This window comes from Callithrix jacchus, chromosome 9 (assembly GCF_049354715.1).
Source record: "Callithrix jacchus isolate 240 chromosome 9, calJac240_pri, whole genome shotgun sequence".
NCBI classification, from domain to species: domain Eukaryota; kingdom Metazoa; phylum Chordata; class Mammalia; order Primates; family Cebidae; genus Callithrix; species Callithrix jacchus.
The window spans coordinates 99,562,102-99,585,498 of NC_133510.1; the positions used below are offsets into that span (position 1 = coordinate 99,562,102).

Genomic DNA, 23,397 nt, shown 5'->3' on the forward strand with positions numbered 1-23,397 from the left:
ACATTGTGATTCACCCACCTTGGCCTCCCAAAGTGCTGGGATTACAGGCGTGAGCCACCACGCCCAGTCAGGAATCACATTTCAGTGTGAGATTTGAAGGGGACAAACATCCAAACTATATCAGCCTGGAAGAGAGCTGTCATTACACAGGAGGGATTCAGGTGGCCATTGAGAATATGAACCTAAGAGCTGGGTTCTTGATAAGCTGCTTACACTCGTTGTGTCTTCTGGTCATTGAGTAAGTTACTTACCCAGTCTGTGCCTCAATTTCCATATTTGGAAAATGGAGATAATACAACCCCCTCATAGTGGTGCTCCTGTGAGTCTTAATAAGAATCAAGAACTTTGAACATGCCTGACCCAAAATGTTTTCACATCTCACCTATAATTATTATTACTATAGGTAATATTGTAACTGCTATGATAAATTTAATGTGGAATAGTAAAGCATTTGGGGTTGCCATGATAGTAACATGCACCAGGGCTACAAAAATCTGCAATCCTATTTAGGTGAAAGACAATAGTTCTGATGACCCCTGATAAGGAAACCTAAGCTCGTAAGTAATAAGGGCAATGGCAGGCAGCCAATAGGATAATTACCTACAGAGCTGTGAGTAACTGTATCAGTCTTGTATTCTCCAAGTGCTAGCTGTAGCATTTGCCCCTAGGTTAAAGCTATGAGTTCTGCTTTCTAAATTAACTGGGAAATTTGCTGACAAATACTCCCAAGGCAGGTGCTGGGGCCAGAGAGAGAAATGGGACAATAACCCAGCTAACTTCCATCTGTTGTATGAAAGATGAAAATGTAATTTATTGTCTAAACTGGGACACTTTTGAGTGAAAGAAAGAACTATTAATAATTATGCCAGAAAAAGAGGTATAACCTGTGACTATTGTGGGACATCTTTTTCCCGGTCTCAAGGAATGAGGAAAACCTGTGTTTGGAAAGCAAGCTACCTACACCCTCTTAAGAAAAATGTGCTTGGCCACATAGTCTCTCTCCCCTCCCCAGGAATTGCGTTAATTGCCAAGAAAACAAGGAATGTCATGAGCTGAAATGCTCCAGCCACCTAAATAGGTCAATCTAAAACTAAAATTATAACATAACCAAGAAGTCACACACCTTTGAGGAAAACCAACAGCATGAAAGCAGCATGCCATACCATAGAAACAAAAGAAATCTCCTGTGAGGAAACAAAATGAATGCAGGAGACAGAGCGATCCATATGGATTTATTACAGCCATAAAACCAAAAAAGGAAAAAAGGCTGCTATTTTTAAAAGAAGCAATCTAAGTTCTGGGAAATTAAAACAATAATTGCCCCTCCCTTAGGGTTGCCTGATCAAGCAAATAAAAATATAAGACGTCCAGTTAAATTTTAATTACTTCTAATTGCCTATGCATGTGCACATTGAACTAAAAATATTGAATGGGACATACTTATGCTAAAAATTCTTTCTTTCTTTTTTTTTTTTTGACACGGGATCTTACTCTGTTGCTCAGGCTGGAGCACAGCGGCACCATCAGGGCTCACTGTAGCCTTGACTTCCTGGATTCAATAATTCTCCCACCTCAGCCTCCTGAGTGGCATCTTTTTTTTTTTTTTTTTTTTCCATAGAGATGAAGTCTCACTGTGTTGCCCAGGTTGGTCTTGAACTCCTGGGCCCAAGCAAGTCCCCTGCCTCGGCCTCCCAAGGTACTGGGATTACAGGCGTGAGCTACCATGCCTGGCCTTATTCCTCACTTATCTGAAATAAATTATAAGTAGCTAAGTTACATCTTTAATTATGTTTCCCTTGGCTCTCCTCAATAATTCTGTTATGCAGAATTTGTGTATAAAATTTCTTGCAGTTACAGTTTATGTTCTACTTATATAAGCTTCCATAGTGGTCACAACCAATTTATTTCATTTATTTGTCCATTGAACTTTCTTTTTTTTTTTCTTTGAGACAGAATCTCACTCTGTTGCCCAGGCTGGAGTCCGGTGGCATGATCTCAGCTCACTGCAACCTCTACCTCCTGGGTTCAAGTGATTCTCTTGTCTCAGTTTCCTGAGTAGCTGGGATTACAGGTAGGCACCACCATGCCTGGATGATTTTTTGTATTTTTGGTAGAGACAGGGTTTCACCATATTGGTCAGGCTGGTCTCAAACTCCTGGTCTCAAGTGATCCACTCGCCTTGGCCTCCCAAAGTGCTGGAATTACAGGCGTGAGCCACTGCTCCCAGCCTGAATGTTCATTAATGAGAAAATATACTCAATTTTATGAGCCAGTATATTGAACATATATTGGTATCAAGTTGAGAAAGTTTAGACTTGCTCTTCGGGTTTGATTTGATGAAGCACACAGTACCATTATTTCATGGCTTAACTTGCTTTCTAGTTTTCAGGATTATGCTCTTGTCAATTACTTTTAAAAACATTGACAAAAAAAGAACATTGTCATCCATATTTATTTCCCTCTTCTTTAACCCTACACCTGATGATTTCACTTACTGCTGTGCTAGAAGAGTATTTAGCTACATCCATCATCCATGTTAAAGAATAGGATTTTTTTCTTTCTTTTTTTTTTTTTTTGAGATGGAGTTTCACTCTTGTTGCCCAGGCTGGAGTGCAATGGCACAATCTCGGCTCACTGCAACCTCCGCCTCCCGGGTTCAAGTGATTCTCTTGTCTCAGCCTCCTGAGTAGCTGGGTTTATAGGCATGTGCCACCACGCCTGGCTAATTTTTTTTTTTTGTTGTTGTTGTATTTTTAGTAGAGACGGGGTTTCACCATATTGGCCAGGCTGGTCTCGAACTACTGACCTCAGGTGATCCACCCGCCTCAGCCTCCCAAAGTGCTGGGATTACAGGAGTAAGCCACCAAGTCCTGCCAAGAATAGGATTTTTCAAGGGATGAAATTCATTTCATGGCTGGGTTTGATGGCTCATGCCTGTAATCCCAGCACTCTAGGAGGCCATGAAGGGAGGATTGCTTGAGCCCAGGAGTTCAAGACCAGCCTGGACAACAGAGGGAGAGCCCATAGCTATAAAAAAAAAAATTCACCAGGCATGCACAGAGTAGTGGTCCCAGCTACTCTGAAGGCTGAGGTGGGAAGATCCTTGAGCCCAGGAGTTCTGGGCTGTAGTGCGCTATGCTGATCAAGTGTCTGCAGGAAGGTTTGCATCAATATGGTGAGCTCCTGGGAGCATGGGACCACCAGGTTGCCTAAGGAGGGGTGAACTGGCCCAGGTCAGAAACACAGAAGGTCAAAACTCCTGTGCTGATCAGTAGTGGGATTGTGCCTGTGAATAGCCACTGCACTCTAGCCTGGGCAACATAGCGAGAACCAACTCAAAAAAAAAAGAATGAAAAAGAACATCCATTTCAAAAGATACTCATGGCATGTACCATAATAATTACTATTCATTTTACTGTCTTTTGTTGTTTTAAAAATTAGAGACAGGGTATCCCTATGTTGCCCAGATTGGTCTCAAACTCCTGGACTCGAGGGATCCTTCTGCCTCAGCCTCCCAAAGTGCTAGCTTTACAGTCATGAACCACCATGCTGGGCCAATAATTACCCACTTTAAATTGGAATTTCTTTTTCTGTCCATAAATGATGTTGCTCATTTTATGAATAGCCCTGACATTTTAAAAGATAAACATTTGTCAGTTTTTATAAAACACGTTCAACAAGTTTTTTTATGCAATGAGGTACTTCAACTAGAACATCTGAGCTGAGAGTTTTAATATATGACAGGCAAGGTAATTACGACTTTTACTTCAATTATTTTATCTTATTTATCTGAACTTCTCTTAGTAAAAAATTATTATTCTATCAATTTCTTTGATACTAATTGAGGAAATACTCTATCTCTTATGCTTAGCTGTTAATATATACCAAGTTTTATCTGACTTTCCCCATTCTTTTAATATTGAATGACCATTTGCATACCGAGAACTTCAAAATGATTTTTTCTTTGTTTAATACAAGTCTACTGTTCAGAAAATTCATCATAAGATTTACACTTGGATTTTGGCATGTTGGGGTCAAACCTATATATAAATAGAAGGTGAGTAATAGCATCCTCTGCAGGAATGGAAAAGACTAAATTCGATCATATGATAGCAGCATCAGTGTTCCTGTCATCCAAGTCCAACTCACATGAATAGCAGTTGAGCTGTTAAATGGGTTGAGAATGTGTGAACTAATGATACACTGACCTAAATACTTAATGCAAAAAAAGTGAACTTCAGGGGCTGAAAGCCATGGCTTACGCATATAATTCCAGCATTTTGGGAGGCCAAGGTGGGAGGATCACTTGGAAGCCAGGAGTTTGAGACCAGCCTGGGCAACATAGTGAGAGCCTGTTTCTACAAAAAAAAAAAAAAAAAATTAGCCAGGTGTGGTGGCACATGCCTGTGGGTCCGGCTACTCAGAAGGCTGAAGTGGGAGGATCCTTGAGCCTGAGAGGTCGAGACTGCAGTGAGTACTGATCATGCCACTGTACTCCAGTGAGACCCTGGCCAAGAAAAGAAAAAAAAAGAAGAAGAAGAAGAAAGAAAAGAAAAAGAAAGAAAAAAGTGAACTTCTAGTTTGCCTGCATGAAAGAACTGTGCTTATAAGACACAGTCTCCCTGAATACAGCCAAATCTGAAGTTATTAATACATAAGGTTTTGGGAGGTCTGGCATTCAAATATCAGTGGGCTTTTAGTACCCACCCTGACTAATCCACTGGCAAGTGTTAGGGTTACATTTTAACATGTTGCTCCCAAGGCAAAAAGTATCCACGAAACAGAAAAAATTTAGGTTGATAAAAATAATATCCATTAAAAAGATGCAATCAAAGAGCAGCATCATCTCAATTATAATAGAACGTTAAACTACACAAAACAAAGTACTGTTAGGAAGACAAAGAGAATTTGAAGAAATTATAATAATGGTGGAAAACTTTAAAATACATCTCTCCCACAAAACTGACAGATAAAGCAGACCAAAAATAAATAAACACTTGGAAGATTAGAATAATACAATCTACAAACTCAGACATACAGAATCCCTAGTCAGGCCCATAGAATAAACTTAGTCAGATAGCGTAAATGTCAACTACTGTGTCTGATATGATTTTCTTTGACCTCTAGACAGACCTTTCTAGGTGAAACAACTCTAAATTTTAAGCAATGTATCAACATTTTAATCTAATAGAAAAAAATACATAGTTCTCTGTTATTTCCATACTTTTTGGACTTTTGGAATAAAAACTGATTTTTTTTTGGAAGGACCAATTCAAGTAAACAAACTTTGGACTATGCAATAAGAGAAAAAGGAAAAGATTTAGATAAGCAATATTAATAATGTGAAAAGGCACGAATTTACAAATACAGGTAAAACTTTAAAAAATTAAGAGAATATTACATGAAACTTTGAAAAGAAAGTTTTGGAAAAATAATTGAAATTTGTACTTCTCTAGAGAAGTAAAAATGATTTTAAAAATTCAAGAAGGAGTAAGAAACTTGAATAATCAGTAACTACAGGAAAAGTGGAAAATAAAATACCTTTCTGTACCAAAAGACACTCCCCTTCAGTGATTTTACAAGTAAAATTTTCAAATCATCAAGGAAGAAATATATTTAACTTTATAGATTATAAAAAAGGATAGAATTTTTAAACTTTGTTCTACAGGGTAGACTATTCTTGATGAGAATACTAGACAACCCACATCAACTAGAGCTTTGCTTTACCTTAGTGCAATTTTTGGAAAAATGAAAACCTGCTTTTCCATGAAAACAAAAAGAATAAGATTAATAAATAAAAAAGAAAAAATACTAGACAAGTGCATATACATGTATGCGCAGGTGAGTGCATGCACACACACACGTCCTATTAAGCAATCTCTGATATGATAATAGGCTCAAAGATATTAAATAAAAGTAACTGATTACTGCTACACATTAAAAATATATATCATGACCAAGAAGAGGTTACATCAGGGCAAATATGTTTTAATGTTTAGGAGTATATTAACATGCACAGTATAAATATTATATTAAATAAAATTATAAATTATCTAAACAGAGAGAGAAAGGGTATTTGGGTAAAATTCAAGTTTGAATTAGCCAGGAGTGGTGGCATGCCCCTGTAATCCTAGCTACTTGAGAGGCTGATGCAGGAGAATCACTTGAAGCCAGGAGGTGGAGGGGTTGCAGTGAGTCAATATCATGCCACTGCACTGCAGCCTGGGTGACAGAATGAGACCTTGTAAAAAAAAAAAAAAAATTCAAGATCTACTTTAACAACGCAAAAACAAAAAATACATTTTAAAAGGTAGTAATAGAGATTTCTATAAACTGATAAAAGACATTTATCAGAAATCTTTATGAAACATTATAGGCTGGGAGCAGTGGCTCATGCCTGTAATCCCAGCACCATAATCCCAGCACTTTAGGGGGCCAAGGTGAGTGGATCGCTTGAGTCCAGGAGTTCAAGACCAGCCTGGGCAACATGGCCAAACTCTGTCTCTACAAAAAACACAAAAATTAGCTGGGCATGGTCGTGTGCCCCTCCCTGGGTTCAGGTAGCTAAGGTGGGAGGACCACCTGAGCCCCGGGAGTTCAAGGCGTTCAAGGCGTTCAAGGCTGCAGTGAACTGTGACTGTGCTACTGTACTCCATGCACTCCAGCCTGGGCGACAGAGTGAGAATTACCCCGTCTAAAAAAAAAAAAAAAAAAAGATAAAGAAACATTTTAAGATTATATGTAATGATTAACTATTTAGATTTTATTTAAAGGGAAGAACAGGAAAAGGAAGCTACCACTGCTATTTTTCAATATTGTGTTCAATATCCCAGCTAATGCAATAATATAAAATAAACAAATTCTATTGGGAAGGAAGAGGCAAAACTGTCATTATTTGCTATAAATAATCCAAGAAATGAAACCAATGAGTCAATATCACCAACAAGATCCTGTAGAATGACAGAAGATAAACTTACAAAAGCAAACATTCTATGTACAAATTATCATCACATGGTAAATGTAACTGTAGCCACAATATAAGAAAGGTATAAAACTCATAAGAATAAAACTTAAGAAATGTTTGGAATCTGTACAAAGAAAATGACAAACCTTTATTTAAGGCTTCAAAAAAAAAAAAGACCAGAACAAATGGAAAGATGCAATTTCTCCCAGATATGAAATGTCAGTATTGTTAAGATGTCAGTTCTCCTTAACCTAATCTAGAAATAAAATGTGATCCCTATTAAAATCCTAACTGGACTTTTGAAAAGCCATTTGGCAATATACTATCTGCATATTAGTTAAGGTATTAGATAAATTCTCAAACCTTGTGACTTCATTACAATAAAGAATTTATTTCTCACTCACCTCACATGCCAATGCAAGAGTTCCTCATCAGGGAGACTTCTGTAAGATTGTTCTGGAAACCAGGCATTTTCTATTCTGTGGCTCCGGCATCCTCTTAGGTCCTTAGATAAGGCAATGACCACGAGGAAGGCATACTTGCTTCCCCATCACTTCGACCTGAAAGTGACACATATTGTATTTGCTCATTTACGATTGGCAAGAACTAGCCACATGGCCCTAGCTAGGTGTAACGGGCACTGAGAAACATAGTCCCCTGGCCAGGCATGGTGGCTCACGCCTGTAATCCCAGCACTTTGGGAGGCCGAGGTGGGTGGATCACCTGAGGTCAGGAGTTCAAGACCAGCCTGGCCAACATGGTGAAACCCCGCCTCTACTAAAAATACAAAAAATTAGCTGGGCGTGGTGGTGCATGCCTGTAATCCCAGCTACTCAGAAGGCTGAGGCAGGAGAATCATTTGAACCTGGGAGGTGGAGGTTACAGTGAGCTGAGATAAGGCCACTGCACTCCCGCCTGAGTAACAGAGCAAGACTCATCTCAAAAAAACAAAAACAAACACAAACAAAAAACGAAAGAAAGTTAGTCTCCAGCTAGGCAGTTGCTGCTTTCTGACAAGCACCCTACATTTGAAAAGAAGAGCATAAATTTTGGGTGTTCAACTGACTTGTCTCTGCCATAATCTGCAACAATAAGAGTGCAGGAATAAATTTTAAAATAAATGTAATGTAAATAGATATTAAAATATACAACATTATGGCAATCACAGTAATGTGGTACTGGCAGAGAAAAACAAGTGTTATCAGTAGAAATAACCGTGCGTAGAAACTAAATTATGCATATATGGAAATTAAGTATCTAATATGTAACATTTCAAATTAGTTGGGAATGAATATATTGCCCAGTAAATGGTAATAAAAAAAACTGGCTAAACATATGAACAAAAATAAAGTTAGATTTTCTAGATTATTTCATACCTAAAAGTCTAGGTTATTAAAAACCCACACATGAAACACAAAATAGTAACAGTACCATAAGAAAATATAGGAGTATATTTTCATAATCATTTTTCAGCTCTCACCCCAATGTGCCTGCACGTGTGCATGTGTATATACACACACACACACACACACACAGAAAAGGTCACTTCCATATATTATGATGGGAATATAAATTGGCACATTTTAGAAGGGAAATTCAGAAGTATGTAGAATAATCTTTTAAATATTTATCCACTTTGATCCATCCATTTTTCTTTTTTTTTTTTTGAGACAGGGTCTTACTCTGTTGCCCAGGCTGGAGTTCAGTGGTGCAATCTCAGCTTACTGCAACCGCTGCCTCCTAGGTTCAAGCGATTATCCTGACTCAGCTTCCCTAGTAACTAGAATTACAGGTGCTCACCACCATTCCCAGCAAATTTTTGTATTTTAAGTAGAGATTGGGTTTCACCATGTTGGCCAGGCTGGTCCTGAACTCCTGAGCTCAGGTGATCCACCTGCCTTGGCCTCCCAAAGTGCTGGGATTACAGGTGCGAACCACCGTGCCCTGCCCATCCATTTCTTTTCTAGGCATGTACTCTTCAGAAACATTCAAGTTTAGGCACAAAACATGTGCAGCATTCTCTGTGAATCTATTGGGGCAATCGGGATGTACAATAACAGCAGAATGTATTGCACGTATTAATACAAATTCTTACCATGAGATACTATTCAGTCTTAAAAAGAAATGAGGTGGAGAAAGAAGGTTCACAACACAATATTGAGTAAAATAACACAAACTGAATGAGAATAGATAACATCAACTGAGTTTTTGCGGTATACCAGGCTCTGCTTTCAGTGAATGAGTGTTAATTTTCACAACAGTGCTATGAGGTATGTACTAATATTATTCCCATTTTAAAGATTGGAATATTTTGGCACTGAGATGTATAGTAACTTGCAAAATGTAACACAGCAAGTAATGGTAAGGCTGGGATTTGAATCAAGGTGGTGTTGCTGAAAGCCTATGCTCTCAAGCACTATTCTATACTGACTTGGTGCATAGTACAGTTCTATTTTTTTAAGTATTTGTATGTGCTTATTTTTAAAAGTGTGAGGAGATACCATCAAATGTAATGGTGGAGTCAGGCATGGTGGCTCACGCCTGTAATCTCAGCACTTTGGGAGACTGAGGTGGGTGGACCACGAGATCAGGAGATGAGACCCTCCTGGCCAACATGGTGAAACCCCGTCTCTACTAAAATACAAAAAATTAGCCGGGCATGGTGGCACGCACCTGTAGTCCCAGCTACTTAGGAGGCTGAGACAGGGGAATTGCTTGAACCCGGGAGGTGGAGGTTATAGTTAGCTGAGATCGTGCCACTGCACAGTCTTGCCTGGTCTCAAAAAGAAAAAAAAAAAGTAATGGTGGTGACCCCACCTAGTGGTGGGAGTTATAGAGAGTCTTCTACTTTTTTTTTCTATATGGTTTGGACTTTATCAAAAAACATATATTACTTCTTGCAACACAAATCTTTTTTTTTAAGGTGGAGTTTCGCTCTTATTGCCCAGGCTGGAGTGCAATGGTGGGATCTCGGCTCACCGCAACCTCTGCCTCCCAGGTTCAAACGATTCTCCTGCCTCAGCCTCCCTAGTAGCTGATATTACAGGCCTGTGCCACCCTGCTCCACTAATTTTGTATTTTTAGTAGAAACAGGGTTTCTCTATGTTGGTCAGGCTGGTTTCAAACTCCGGACCTCAGGTGATCTGCCTGCCTCAGCCTCCCAAAGTGCTGGGATTACAGGTGTGAGCCACCATGCCTGGCCCACAACACAAACCTTAAATTAAGTTTACAAGTTTGATGACATATGTTGAAGTGGTGCAATGCTACAATGCAACAATTAAGATTTCGTACCCGGAAAAACATCTTGTTTATGGCAAATAACTTGATAAAAACTTATTATACGAAAGACTGGCTAATCTCTTCTAGCAGACTCTATATTCTTCAGGTCTAGGGATTGCAATTTATATCTATAAGTGGTCCCTACTCTGTTACAGTGCTCTCAATAAATGTTTGTCAAATTTATATATATATATATATATCCATAAAGTGTAAATGTTCTTCCTTATTCCTTACAATACCCTTTTCCTCTTCTTTTTAAAATCACAGCCTTAAACTGCCTTTCATTTATGTTACTGACTTTAAAAAACTCAAAGCCTCTTGTAACACATCTCATCAATAGAAGTTATCAGTGTATATTAAGAATAAATATTTTTAGTGGCGTATTATGATTTTCATTCCTAATAAAGGGAAGCCAATAATATAAAACTAATCTATAAATCATCTCTGAGTTCCAAGTTGTAAGATCATATTATTGAATTTTAGAACTTATGAGCTTTCCTTTGCTTTGGGAAATTGGGTTTAATTTGAACTGGTTGAAATCCAATAGGTACTTTTTTGTGTTTTTAGAGAATATTGTATTTGAAAGGCAAGAACTTTGCTTCCAATTAGAAGCACATCTTTCACATTTGAGAGCAATCTGGAGCCTCTGGAACATACTGTGGCAATCCAGTGCACTTAGCAACTGAAAAAGCGTGGGCTGTGAGTATGTGCCACCTAGTGACATAAAGAAATCACTTTGCAAAGAGGTGGTTTGTGCAGACTCTCTTTGCAAAGTGTTGTGAAGAGGTGTTGACATCACGAAGTGATCAGAAAATGACATGCATTTCACTGCTTGTATAATATTCTGTAGCTCAAATTTCCCTGCTCTCTACACATGTCTTCTGTTCCATTTTTCTTCTATTCCAAGAGAATAACATCTTGTCTGTAGACCTGTCTACAGTGTTTGTCTCTGATGATCATACCCTTCCTGAAAGTTATTCCTGCTTCAGGATTATTCACTATAAGCAGGTAGACACCACCATGTACTCAGAGATTTAGAAAGTTAAGGATATTTTCTCTTTTGAGGTTAAGGTAGAAAAAATACACTTTGTTGTAATATTAGATAGAACAAGAAGAACAAGGCCTAGAAACTTATTTAAGACATAATGAAGAAGAGTATAGAACAGCTGTGGTCAAATATACCAAGATTTCTGAAAAAGGAAAAGAAATGAGGTTTAGCATGTCCAAAAATGAATCAACTACCTTCCTCCATATCTAATCAATGATTTTTGCCTAAATGCATAAGTGTATAAGAAAACACATCTTGTTACTTGCCCTTCTCCCCCACAAGGTGAATTTATCAGGAGGATATCCAGAAACAAAGGCAGGAAGGCAGCTGGATCTCTGGAAGAGATTACAATCAAGACCAGAAAACTCTTATTAATAATCAAGACCAGAAAACTCTTACTAACATGGACAATCCTCTCTCTCTAGTTTCTGCCTTTGCTTTTCTGAGACATCATATTTATCTCTCTCTCCGGACTGGCTTTCTCTGCTTCTCCAAGCTCTTGACAGAAATTGACCACCTTTATATTCAGTTCAACTATGCCCAGCAGACTCTCAGTTTCAGATTCCCCTTGAGAAAGAATCCGATTGATCCAAATAGGTCAAGTGATTATCCCTGGTCCAATCAACCATGACTGGTGGTGAGGTCATTTTATACAACAAGACTGCTGGGTGAGTGAGAAATGGTTTGTGGAATGAAGGAAGTTCACATGCACTGGCTACCTGCATGAAAGTCGTATAGCAAGTGTCTCAAGTCATCTCTTACAGTTCTTATCTTGACTATGAAAATCATTAGAATTCATGCAGGTGCTCAGGCTTGAAATTGTGAATTTATGTTCAAATCTTCATTTTCCTTTACCTTTCACATTGGTCATTCATTTTTTTGTGCTTATTCACTCATCCATTCATTCAACAAATATTTGTGGAGTAACTACTAAGCGTCAAGCATTGTTCTAAGTGTTTGGGATACAACAATTAACACACACACACAATCCCTGGCCTTGCTATCAAGTTTATTAATGTTTTACTGTTTCTAACTTCACACCTGGAGAGCTGAAAGACATTAATATATGATGAGGAATGGGAAAAAAATGAAACTGGTTTCATTGACAGGGAATCTAGTGATTTTTTTTTTTTTTTTGAGACAGTCTTGCTCTGTCACCCAGGCTGGAGTGCGATGGTGCAATCTTGGCTTACTGCAACCTTTGCCTCCCGGGTTCAAATGATTCTCCTGCCTAAGCCTCCTGAGTAGCTTGGATTACAGGCACGTGCCACCACACCCAGCTAATTTTTGTATTTTTACTAGATACAGGGTTTCACCATATTGGCCAGGCTGGTCTCGAACTCCTGACCTCCCGATCCACCTCCCTCGGCCTCACAAAGTGCCGGGATTACAGGGGTGAGCCACCGCACCCAGCCCCTTGTTTATATATACCGTCTAAGATGTTTATCTGTACTTTGTTGGAAGAATAGGGAAAAGTATATCTACTCCATCTTTCTGGAGGCAGAATTCCACAATAAGTTATTTTAAATAGCAGGAATAGGAATTTAATGCAGGCAATTAGTTATATGGGAGGACTGCAAAACCAAATAGAGAATAATGAGGTATCCTAGACATTAATAACAGCAGGAAGCCATGCCAGAGGGACAGAGGGAGCCCAGGAGCTGCTCATCCAAAGCAGGACCACAGAGGTCCTGGCCAGTGGGAACTGGAGTCACACGGGATCAGGCTGTTGGAGCTGCTGCCCTAAGCTATTAAGGACAGAGACAAACACTCTGGCTTCTCTCTTTCTTTGACTCTCAAATTTCTCCCTGGAGCCTCTCAGTGACCAAATCAAACTAGAAGTCGATTGGGAAGGAAAATGGGAGACGAAGTTCCCTGTGACACAGAGCAGAGAAGGGTTAGGGAAGGAATGGATTTGGAAGCAAACAGGCAAATGTCTAGCACTCCCCATTTCACTGATGAGTCAACTGAAGCATAGACAGTTAAGTTACTTGGTCAGAGTTCCACAACAATGTGGTGGCGTCAGATTTGAACTGAATTATGTGGTCCAGGGCCCATAGTCTATATCCTTGTACTTCACGACACAGTGAGTCCCTGAGGACATAAAATTATTGGAACTGCTGGGTTTGAAGAATTTAGTGTCAATTTTTATATATTCTTTAACAATGCAAGAAACATGGCTTATTGGTTAAAATTCAGAAGTGTGGTGTGTTAGCTTGAAAGTATCCAGGATCATGAGGGGAATTCTGAAGTCATTAAGGGTTGTGTCAAATATGATATTGGCTGGGCACAGTGGCTCAAACCTGTAATCCCAGCACTTAGGGAGGCAGATGTGGGTGGATCACCTGAGGTCAGGAGTTCAAGACCAGCCTGGCCAACATGGTGAAACCTCATTTCTACTAAAAGTACAAAAACTAGCCAGGCATGGTGGTATACACCTGTAATCCCAGTTACTCAGGAGGCTGAGGCAGGAGAATTGCTTGAATCTTGGAGGTGGAGGTCGCAGTGAGCCGAGATTGTGCCATTATACTCCAGTTTGGGCAACAAGAGTAAAACAGTATCCCCCCCAAAAAAATATGTTGACCCCCATACTTTAAAAAAATGTTATTTATTCAGTGCAGATTCTGTGCCAGACACCATTTTAGGCACTTCAGTAGTTTTGTTAATTTAACTATCATAACAACTCTATGAGGTAGTTACTGTCCTTATTATTCTCAGTTTACAGATGAGAAACTGATGCACAGAGAGGTTAAATGAATTTTTCAGGTTACACCACCAATGGGCCGCTAAGTCAGACACTCTAACTTTGGAGCCCACATCCCTAACCACTCTTCTGTATGCCCTATGACTGTTCCCACAGTGACCTTGGCAGTGAATTTAGTGACATCAGAAAACAACCACAATGAGGGAACCAATAAGCAGCAGCTGTCAATCTAATCAGCATAAGGTATACATGTATGGTTACTTACAAACAATTAGATCTTGGCTTCTCTTGTTTTTTGTTTTTAAATCCTGAGTGATAACTATGTGAAACAGCTCTTTCAGCAACACTTGAAACCAATCATGTGGGCGTGGTGGCTCATGCCTGTAATCCCAGCACTTTGAGAGGCCAAAGCTGGCAGATCACCAGCCTGGCCAACATCGCGAAACCCTGTCTCTACTAAAAATACATAACCTAGCTGAGCGTGGTGGCGGGTGCCTGTAATCCCAGCTACTCGAGAGGCCGAGTCAGGAGAATCACTTGAACCCACCCAGGAGGTGGAGGCTACAGTGAGCTGAGATCATTCCCTTGCACTCCAGCCTGGGCAACAAGAGCAAGACTCTGTCTCAGAAAAAGAAAAAATATATATGTTGTAGGGGCTAGGCACAGTGATTTATGCCTGTAATCCCAACATTTTGGGAGGGTAAGGTGGGCAGATTACTTAAGGTCAGGAATTCAAGACCAGCCTGGCCAACATGGTGAAACTCCATCTCTATTAAAAAAAAATACAAAAAAATTAGCTGGGTATGATGGTACTCACCTGTAATTCCAGCTACTCAAGAGTCTGAGGCAGGGAATTGCTTGAACCCAGGAGACAGAGGTTGCTGTGAACCGAGATGGGACCACTGCATTCCTGCCTGAGTGACAGAACCAGACTGCATCTCAAAAAAAAAAAAAATTCATGCAAATTTGGGAAAAATTAACAGCTTTCTTTGACTGCTAAAAGGAGAGAAGTCTTGGCAAAGAACACTACGATAAAAAGTTGAACAGATAAATACCTGCATCTTCCTTCAAGGTCATTTCATAAAGTGCAGTGGAAGTCAAAGTTCACCTAGTAAGAGAAAATTCAAGGAAGTTCCTGCTTAGCAAAACTGAAAAGTAACCTCTTCTGATGATACCATGAGAAAAGCAGAAACAAGAAGTGATGCTTAACTGGGGAAAGACAGTGAGGGAGAATGTCCTGAGGCTACCAGGCTGAGATTGCCTGATCGGCTGAGCCCCCTGAATCAAGCTGAAGATAGGAAGCTGTGAGCGTTGTGGGGTGGTGGTGCTGGCGCTGGTATGGGTAGCATGCATGAGGTGTCATGACAAATGAACTACATAGTTGTCTTCAAACTTTTTGTTTACTTTTCCCCCTAAAAATATTCCCCAAATTCTGTATTTTATTGTGTATTTAAATATAAGTGTATAGCGTGGTGTGGTGTGGTGGCTCATGCCTGTAATCCCAGCACTTTGTGAGGCTGAGGTGGGCAGATCACCTGGGCTGGGGAATTCGAGACCAGCCTGACCAACATAAAGAAACCCTGTCTCTACTAAAAATACAAAAAATTAGCTGGGTGTGGTGGCACATGCCACCACAGTAATCCCAGCTACTCGGGAGGCTGAGGTAGGAGAATCACTTGATTATTCAGTAATATAAACTAATATAAACAAGGGATAAAACTGTTTTTGCAAGCCACGAGGATATGGGATTGTTTGTTACCATAGCATAATTTACCCTAAGGAGAATGTTGTAGTGTTTCATGGTGTTTTGTACTGGAATTGGGGTGTTGGGGTAACAAAAAACTTACAATGTATGGGCACTGGCTACAGAGCTGTTGCTGGAAAATGGGGTATTAATCCAGACCACAAGAGAGTTCTTGGAGCTAATACAGGAATGAATTTAAGGCGAGTCTCAGAGTGTAACGAGAAGAGATAGTTTATTGAAAGCTACTCAGATACAGAGTACAGCGTCCTCAGAAAGAAAGCAGAAGAATGCCTTGTCTTTAAGACTTAGTATACTTATACAGGGGTCTTAACTATGTAAAGACCAAACTAAGCTGTGTTTATGTTGGGTGGGCTGACAGAATGACAAAATTTATTAGTCTATTCATTGAAAGAAGACCATCCTTGACATTCTAGCGTGCAAGTACATCAAAGCATAACTCTAATTATCTTGAAAGCATATGTTGTTATGGGTATCGGGACATCTGGACATTTTGTGGTTGTAAAGTTTGTCCTTGCAGCTGTTACTAAACTGCTTCCTTAGCCTTAGACATCTCATGGCCATGGGTTGTGACTGGCAAGGAATGTGCCCTGCAAGTTTTAAGATGGAATTGATTTTAAAATGGTGTTGCCCTGGCTCTCCTATGCTGTTTCCCTAACAGAGCCTGATAGTGAGCAGTAAGGAACCTGTTAATGGGAGCCAAGAAAGATGGCAACTCATGTGATTTAGTGATGAAACATTTAGTAAAACTGTTACCTGCAATAGTTTGGTAGCATAAAACATACTTAATAAACTTGGGGGCGCGGTGGCTCACATCTGTAATCTCAGCACTTTGGGAGGCTGAGGTGGGCAGATAATCTGAGATCAGAAGTTCAAGACCACCTTGGGCAACATGGTGAAACCGTGTCTCTACTAAAAATTAAAAAAATTAGCCAGATGCAGTGGCGCATGCCTGTAATCCCAGCTACTCGGGAGCTGATGCAGGAGAATCGCTTGAATCTGGAAGGCGGAGGTTGTCGTGAGCCTAGATTGTGCCACTGCACTCCAGCTTGGGCAACAGAGCAAGACTCCTTCTCAAAAAACAAAAACAAAAACAAACAAAAATCTTGGAGCTTTAGGTGAAGGATTGGGGAACAAAAAAATATGTATTGGTTGCAAGTGGTTGTATTTGCCAAGGTAATACAAAAAAGAGAGGGGCTCATAAAAGAATTACAGTGTCTGATTTTCAAACAAAGAAGAATGAAACAGTTCAAAAACTCTGGGACTTTGCAGGATTGAAAGATACAACTGTTTCTCATCCCAATTTGGTAACAGACAAAATCAATGGCAATTAACAATCAGCCTTCTGGCAAGCACCAAATTAAAAGTATAATCATTGTACTCTTTGTATTTCTTTCTGCTCATTATAATGAAAAGGTTTGGAAATTATTAGACTGGGGTTTTCTCACCAACTCAGAGATTCAGATAAAATGTTCAGTTTTTCTTTGGTCAGCATATTATATGACACACCAGATCCCAAGAACGTTCTTCTCTCAGTGTTCTTCCAATTTACACTCTGCTTAAGCTTTTCCTTAGGGAAGCTAGCATTTTGGATTGCAATCTCTATTTGCATCTTCCCCCTTTACTTCCTGCCTTGTAGTAAGGTTAGAGTTGTATTCTTTGTTTTTTATTATTATTTTGTTTAGAGCCAAGCTCTTGCTCTGTTGCCCAGGGGGGAATGCAGTGGTGTGATCACAGCTCACAGCAACTTCCAACTTCTGGGCTCAACCAATCCTCCCACCTCAGACTCCTGAGTAGCTAGGGCTACAGGTGCATGCCACCACATCCAGCTAATTTTTGTATTTTTTGTAAAGATAGATTCTCACTATGTTGTGCAGGCTGCTATGTTGCTATGCTGCTATGTTGCTAGCTTCAAGCGATCCTCCTACCTTGGCCTCCCAAAGTGCTGGATTACAGGTGCAAGCCACCATACCCTGCCTCTTCTTTAAATTCATGTTTAAAGAAAAAAGCTAGGGGAGAGGATCCAAGTGAGAGGGAGAGTGTATATTTAAAGCAATGTTCTTACTTTGAGGGTTCATGTAGACCCTAAGTCTTGGAGTTTTGTCTTAAAACTGCACAAATGAGTCAAAATATTTTCTTTTTTTTTTTTTTGAGAATCAGTAAATGAAGCAAATAGTATATAGTCCAAGAATGTGCTCCTAAATGCTTTCACCAGAATAATGCAGCTAGTGGAAATTTTGTCTAGTTAAGGTCTATGAAATTCTTCTTTTTAGTTTACAGTACTGTTGTAATTTGTCTATATTTTTAGGCTTTAGGTAAAAAAGTATTTTAGCCAGGTACAGTGACTCATGCCTGTAATCCCAGCACTTTGGGAGGCCCAGGTGGGAAGATAATGAGGTCAGGAGTTTAAGACCAGCCTGGCCAACATGGTGGAACCCCATCTCTACTAAAAATACAAAAATTAGCCAGGTGTGGTTATGCGTGCCTGTAGTCCCGGCTATTCAGAAGGCTGAGGCATGAGAATCACTTGAAACTGGGAGGCTGAGGTTGCAATGAGTTGAGACTGGGCCATTGTACTCCAGCCTGGGCAACACTGTGAGATTCTGTCCACCCCCTCCCCCACAAAAAGTATTTTATAACAAGGGTAGTATATTTTCATTGTAGACAAATTTTGCAGTACAGAAAAGAACATGGAGCAAAGATTCCTTATAATCTTATCTTCCTGGGATAATAAACTGCCAATAGTTTTCCTTTTACATTGACTTTTTTTGTATATATATACACACACACACATACATACATACATACATATATATATATATATATTTTTTTTTTTGGTAGAGACGGGGGTAGGGGTCTCACCATGTTGGTCAGGCTGGTCTCGAACTCCTGACCTCAAGTGATCCGCTTGCCTCAGCCTCCCAAAGTGCTGGGATTACAGGCATGAGCCACCATGCCTGGCCCTACATTGACTTTTATATTTCAAAATTAACTTTTAATTACACAAGTAATACACGAAGGTCTTTTCTGAAACCCCAAGACACATGTTTACCTACGGAACAAACCAGCACACCCTGCACAGGTACCCTTGAACTTAAAATAGAAGTTTAAAAAAGCAAAAACAATACAGACAAGTTTAAAATCTCATTTGATCCTCTATCTTCAATTACAGTTCATTCCCAGATGTAACCGCTGTTAACACTGTATTGGGTTTTCTTTCAGAACTTCTCAGCACATTTATTCTCACTCTCATTTTTTATCTTTTTTGCTTTTCTTCCCTCTCTCATAATATATGCAAACATACATATAAACACAAATATTATAGTGCCATTTTATGGTACTTATAAATGTCGGCATACTGTTTACAAAGTCTTAAGAATATTTTTTATGTTAAGACATAAAAATCCACTACATTCCCTTAGGATGCTGTCTAGTATTGAATGCTCTAGCTAAACTATAGTTTATCCATGCATTACTCTATTGATGTACATTTAGTTTTTTTAATGCTTTACTATGATAAGCATTTAAGGTTAGCAATGAACATCTGCTGTATATTCTCTATATATCTGTATTATGCATCTTTATGCATGTGCGTGATTTCTAAGGCTGATTTCAAGATTTTGTTTTTTTTTTTTTTTGTGACAGAGTTTCGCTCTTGCTGCCCATGCTAGAGTGCAGTGGCATGATCTTGGCTCATTGCAACCTCTGCCTCCCTGGTTCAAGTGATTCTCCTGCCTCAGCCTCCCAAGTAGCTGGGATTACAGGTGCTTACCACCACAACTGGCTAATTTTGTATTTTCAGTAGAGACAGGGTGTCACCATGTTGGCCAGGATGGTCTCAAACTCCTGACCTCAGGTGATCCACCCACCTCGGCCTCCCAAAGTGCTTGGTTTGCAGATGTGAACCACCGTGCCTGGCCCAAGAAATAAAACTTCTAAGTGATAGGGTATACTAGTTGTACTATAGGATTGGCCTCTCCTACAAAGACCTTCAATACCATTACTTGAAACAAGGTGAAAGTTTATTTTCCTCTCATGTAGTAAGTTGGGTGAGTGGCCCAGGACTCTATTAGGGCTTCACAGGGTGGAGGAATCTAGCCTCCCTCCATCTTGCTGCTCTGCTCTGCTTAGAGTGTTGTTGGCATTAGCATCTGAGAGGAGTTGTATACTGAACACATCTTATGCAAAGCCTTGGGTTTTCTGTCTTCACTGACCTACTGGGCCTTCACCACTTGCTGCATTTCAGCATTTGCTATGGTGACTGCCTCCATCCTGGCCTGCTTGGTTCCACCACCTGAGGCCACTGTGTGGCATTTTTGGCTCCTTTCACCACTTAAAAAAAATTGAGATGGGGTCTCACTATGTTGCCGAGGTTGGACTTGAACTCTTGGGTTCAAATGATCCTCCCACCTCAGCCTCCTAAGTAGCTGGGACTATAGCCATGTACCACTGTGCCCAGCTCCTTTCACTACTTTATTTTTTTTTGAGATGGAGTCTTGCTCTGTGGCCCAGGCTGGCGAGCAGTAGCATAATCTCGGCTCACTGCAACCTCTGCCTCCCGGGTTCAAGCGATTCTCCTGCTTCAGCCTCCTGAGTAGCTGGGATTACAGGTACCCACCACCACACCTGGCTAACATTTGTATTTTTAGTAGAGATAGGGTTTCACCATGTTGGCCAGGCTGGTTTTGAACTCCTGACCTCAAGTGATCTGCCTGCCTTGGCCTCCCAAAGTGTTGGGATTAGAGGCATGAGCCAGTGCACCCAGCCCTTTCACTGCTTTTGAACTGAGATGAAACACTACATCACAAGGTATGAGATTTGCCATCGCCAGTAGCTGCTGAAGGGGCAAGGTGATCCAGCCTGGAAAGTAGAGTGGTGAATCTTCACCAGAAAAAGGGCAGCAGGTATATTTTCTTTTGTTTTTGGTTTTGTTTTGGCTCTAAGTTTATTCAATGCACAATAATCCTTTCCAATTTTACTGTGGTGGCTGACCATGTCCATGACCACATCTGCCTCTAAACTGGAATTGGGTTGCTGAGCCAGTCCCAGCCTTGGCTTTCTTGTTGGCATGGGGGGCACAGCACTCTGTGTGTAGGTATCTCTGTCGGCTTCCCCTCTTGTGAGTCTTGCAGGCCACTCACCCTCCAGACCTTTAGACCGAGGCCTGGCAGTCTCTGGATGGCTGCAGTGTAGGGTGGCAGGCACAATCTCCATGGGCAGATGAAGGTCATCACGGAGATACTGGATACCCTCATTGGTAAGGCACCAGTAAAAACATCCGCAGGCAAACTCTTCCTTCATGTAGCCTCGGGACTTGAGAGACTGCATGGCCTTCATGACATGAAGGTTGGGCACATTCTTGTCTGCCAGCTCCAGTGCTTACGCATGTGGGCATCCTTCTTGGCCACTGGGACTCCCTCCTTAAAAAGGAGTTCATAAATGGCAATCTGGTTCTTCTTAGGCATCAACATCTTGGCGGCTGTGGGGTCGGGGGCCGGGGCTAGAAAAGCAGGTGTATTTTTTCTCCTTCCCGCTCCACACTCCTCTGTATGGTATATAGAGATGTAGATAGCCTGTTGGGTCACATCCCACATGGCTGAGCAACTCGTGTTTCTTCATGATGCATTGGCCAGCATCGTAGTTCCTTTTCTCCTCATTCTTGTTCATGGAAATCATACTACTAAATGAAGCATTAGCACTTAAGCCTTTGCGTCAAACTGTTTTTTTTTTTTAGGAAACTCAGGTTAACACAATAAAAGTGAGGTGTAAAAAGTGGACACTCAGCAGGAGTGTGAGACCAGCCTGGCCTATATGGTGAAACCTTGTCTCTACTAAAAATGCAAAAATTAGCCGGGCTTGGTGGCATGTGCCTGTAATCTCAGCTACTCAGGAGAGTAGCTGAGGCAGGAGAATTGCTTGAACCTGGGAGGTGGAGGTTGCAATGAGCTGAGATCACACCACTGCACTCCAGCCTGGGAGATGAGAGTGAGATTCCGTCTCCAAAAAAAAAAGTGGACATTCAGGATGGGATTTTAGAGTTGAATTGTCACCTATCTGAAGGCAACAGGGACCCAATTGTCTTAGTGCAGTTAATTCACAACTGAAGGCATGCTCTGAAAGACAGTGCCTCTATTACAGCTTAGGACAGCTGCAGGGTAGTTTGCTAAAGACCAGGTCCAGGACCTGATTATATAGCAGAAAGTCCCAGAAAAGAAGGAGGCCCAGAGACCTGAAATGGAAACATTTAGGTAGAGAAGGCCAAGACCTTTGTGCCCCTAAATTTCTCTAAGCCCTCCATACCTGCAAAAATAGCCCCTAACCACTTGCCAGAGAAAAAAAAAAAATCTCTGCTTGCCTGGGGATCATACAATGACCTAATCTGAAGCAGGTGCCTTTCATGATGAGGCTTGTTTTCCTCAAGATGTGCCCCCAACACACTTCATTGCCTGAAAAGGAGAGTCAGGTTTCAGCACAGCCTGAGCAGGAAATTACAAGCTCTGCTTTAAGAAGAAATTGCTTACATGGCAAAGGAATTGTGGGATTTGGCTAATAAGTAGTAGCTGAAACTGCAGAGAACATGTGTAGGAGTGAATCTTGAATATGTTAGACCAGGGGGACAGAATGCAAAAGTGATGAGGGTAGAATTCATTAATATGGGAATACTCACCCATGATGCAGAATTCCTAATAACTTAATGAAATGGCTTCTTGGAGCACTGATCGGATAGCGTTCTACATCAAATGGAGTGGAGATGGCAGAACTTCCTTGATATCATATTGAAGGTAAGGTCGAAAGGCTTGAGGAAGTAGGGATGTTAGATGGAATTCATCGTGTATATCCTAAGAACCCACTGCCAGGCCTCCAAGTCCAAGCCTGGCCATTATAGCCTTGGTGACCTGCATGTACACCTCTGGATGGTCCCCGGGAGCCATAAAGTCTGAAGTAACCAGATGGCCTCAAGGAGAAGTGAAACCACTGGTTCCTGCCTCAGCTAATTGCTCTCCCCCTGCAACCTGCAACCATCATTCCTGGTCAACCTTGCGAAATTTCTGTCTGGACATTGGGTTTCTCAAGACCTCCACCCCTGTAGCTATGTAATTTACCTCACCCTTCCCTCTGATTGCAACTGATAACTCTCACCTTTATGATGGTGCCTGTTTGTAACAGATAACCTCTACCCTTGTGATCATGCATCCCGTGCTGCCCTCCCCCTCCCTAAAATAGATTATCACCTTTAACTGAGCATTTGCCCTGACCTATATAATAATCAGTCTCCTTTCCTACCCCCTTTGCCTAACTCCTTTCTTGGACCCGGCCTGCTTGCACCCAGGTGCAAAATAAAACGGCCTTGTTGTCCACACAAAGCCTGCCTGGTGGTCTCTTTACACGAGCAACGTGCCTAACACCCACCACCTGACCTGGTTTATGTATTAAGAAAATGAGGCACAATGAGGTTAAGTAACTTGGAAGAAGTGAGGATTCAAACCATGCTCTTTGGCCTCAGAATTTGGGCATTTATTTATTTACTTATGTGAGAGAGTTTCTCTCTGTTGCCCAGGCTAAAGTGTGGTGGCACAATCTTGGCTCACTGCAAACTCTGTCTCCCAGGTTCAAGCAATTCTCCTGCCTCAGCCTCCCAA

The 23,397-nt window shown here is 40.8% G+C and overlaps 1 pseudogene; it reads right to left on the reverse strand.

Moving 5' to 3' along the window:
* Positions 1-20,732: 20,732 nt before the first annotated feature.
* LOC100415744 (small ribosomal subunit protein eS10 pseudogene) lies at positions 20,733-21,228 on the reverse strand (annotated as a pseudogene).
* Positions 21,229-23,397: the final 2,169 nt, after the last annotated feature.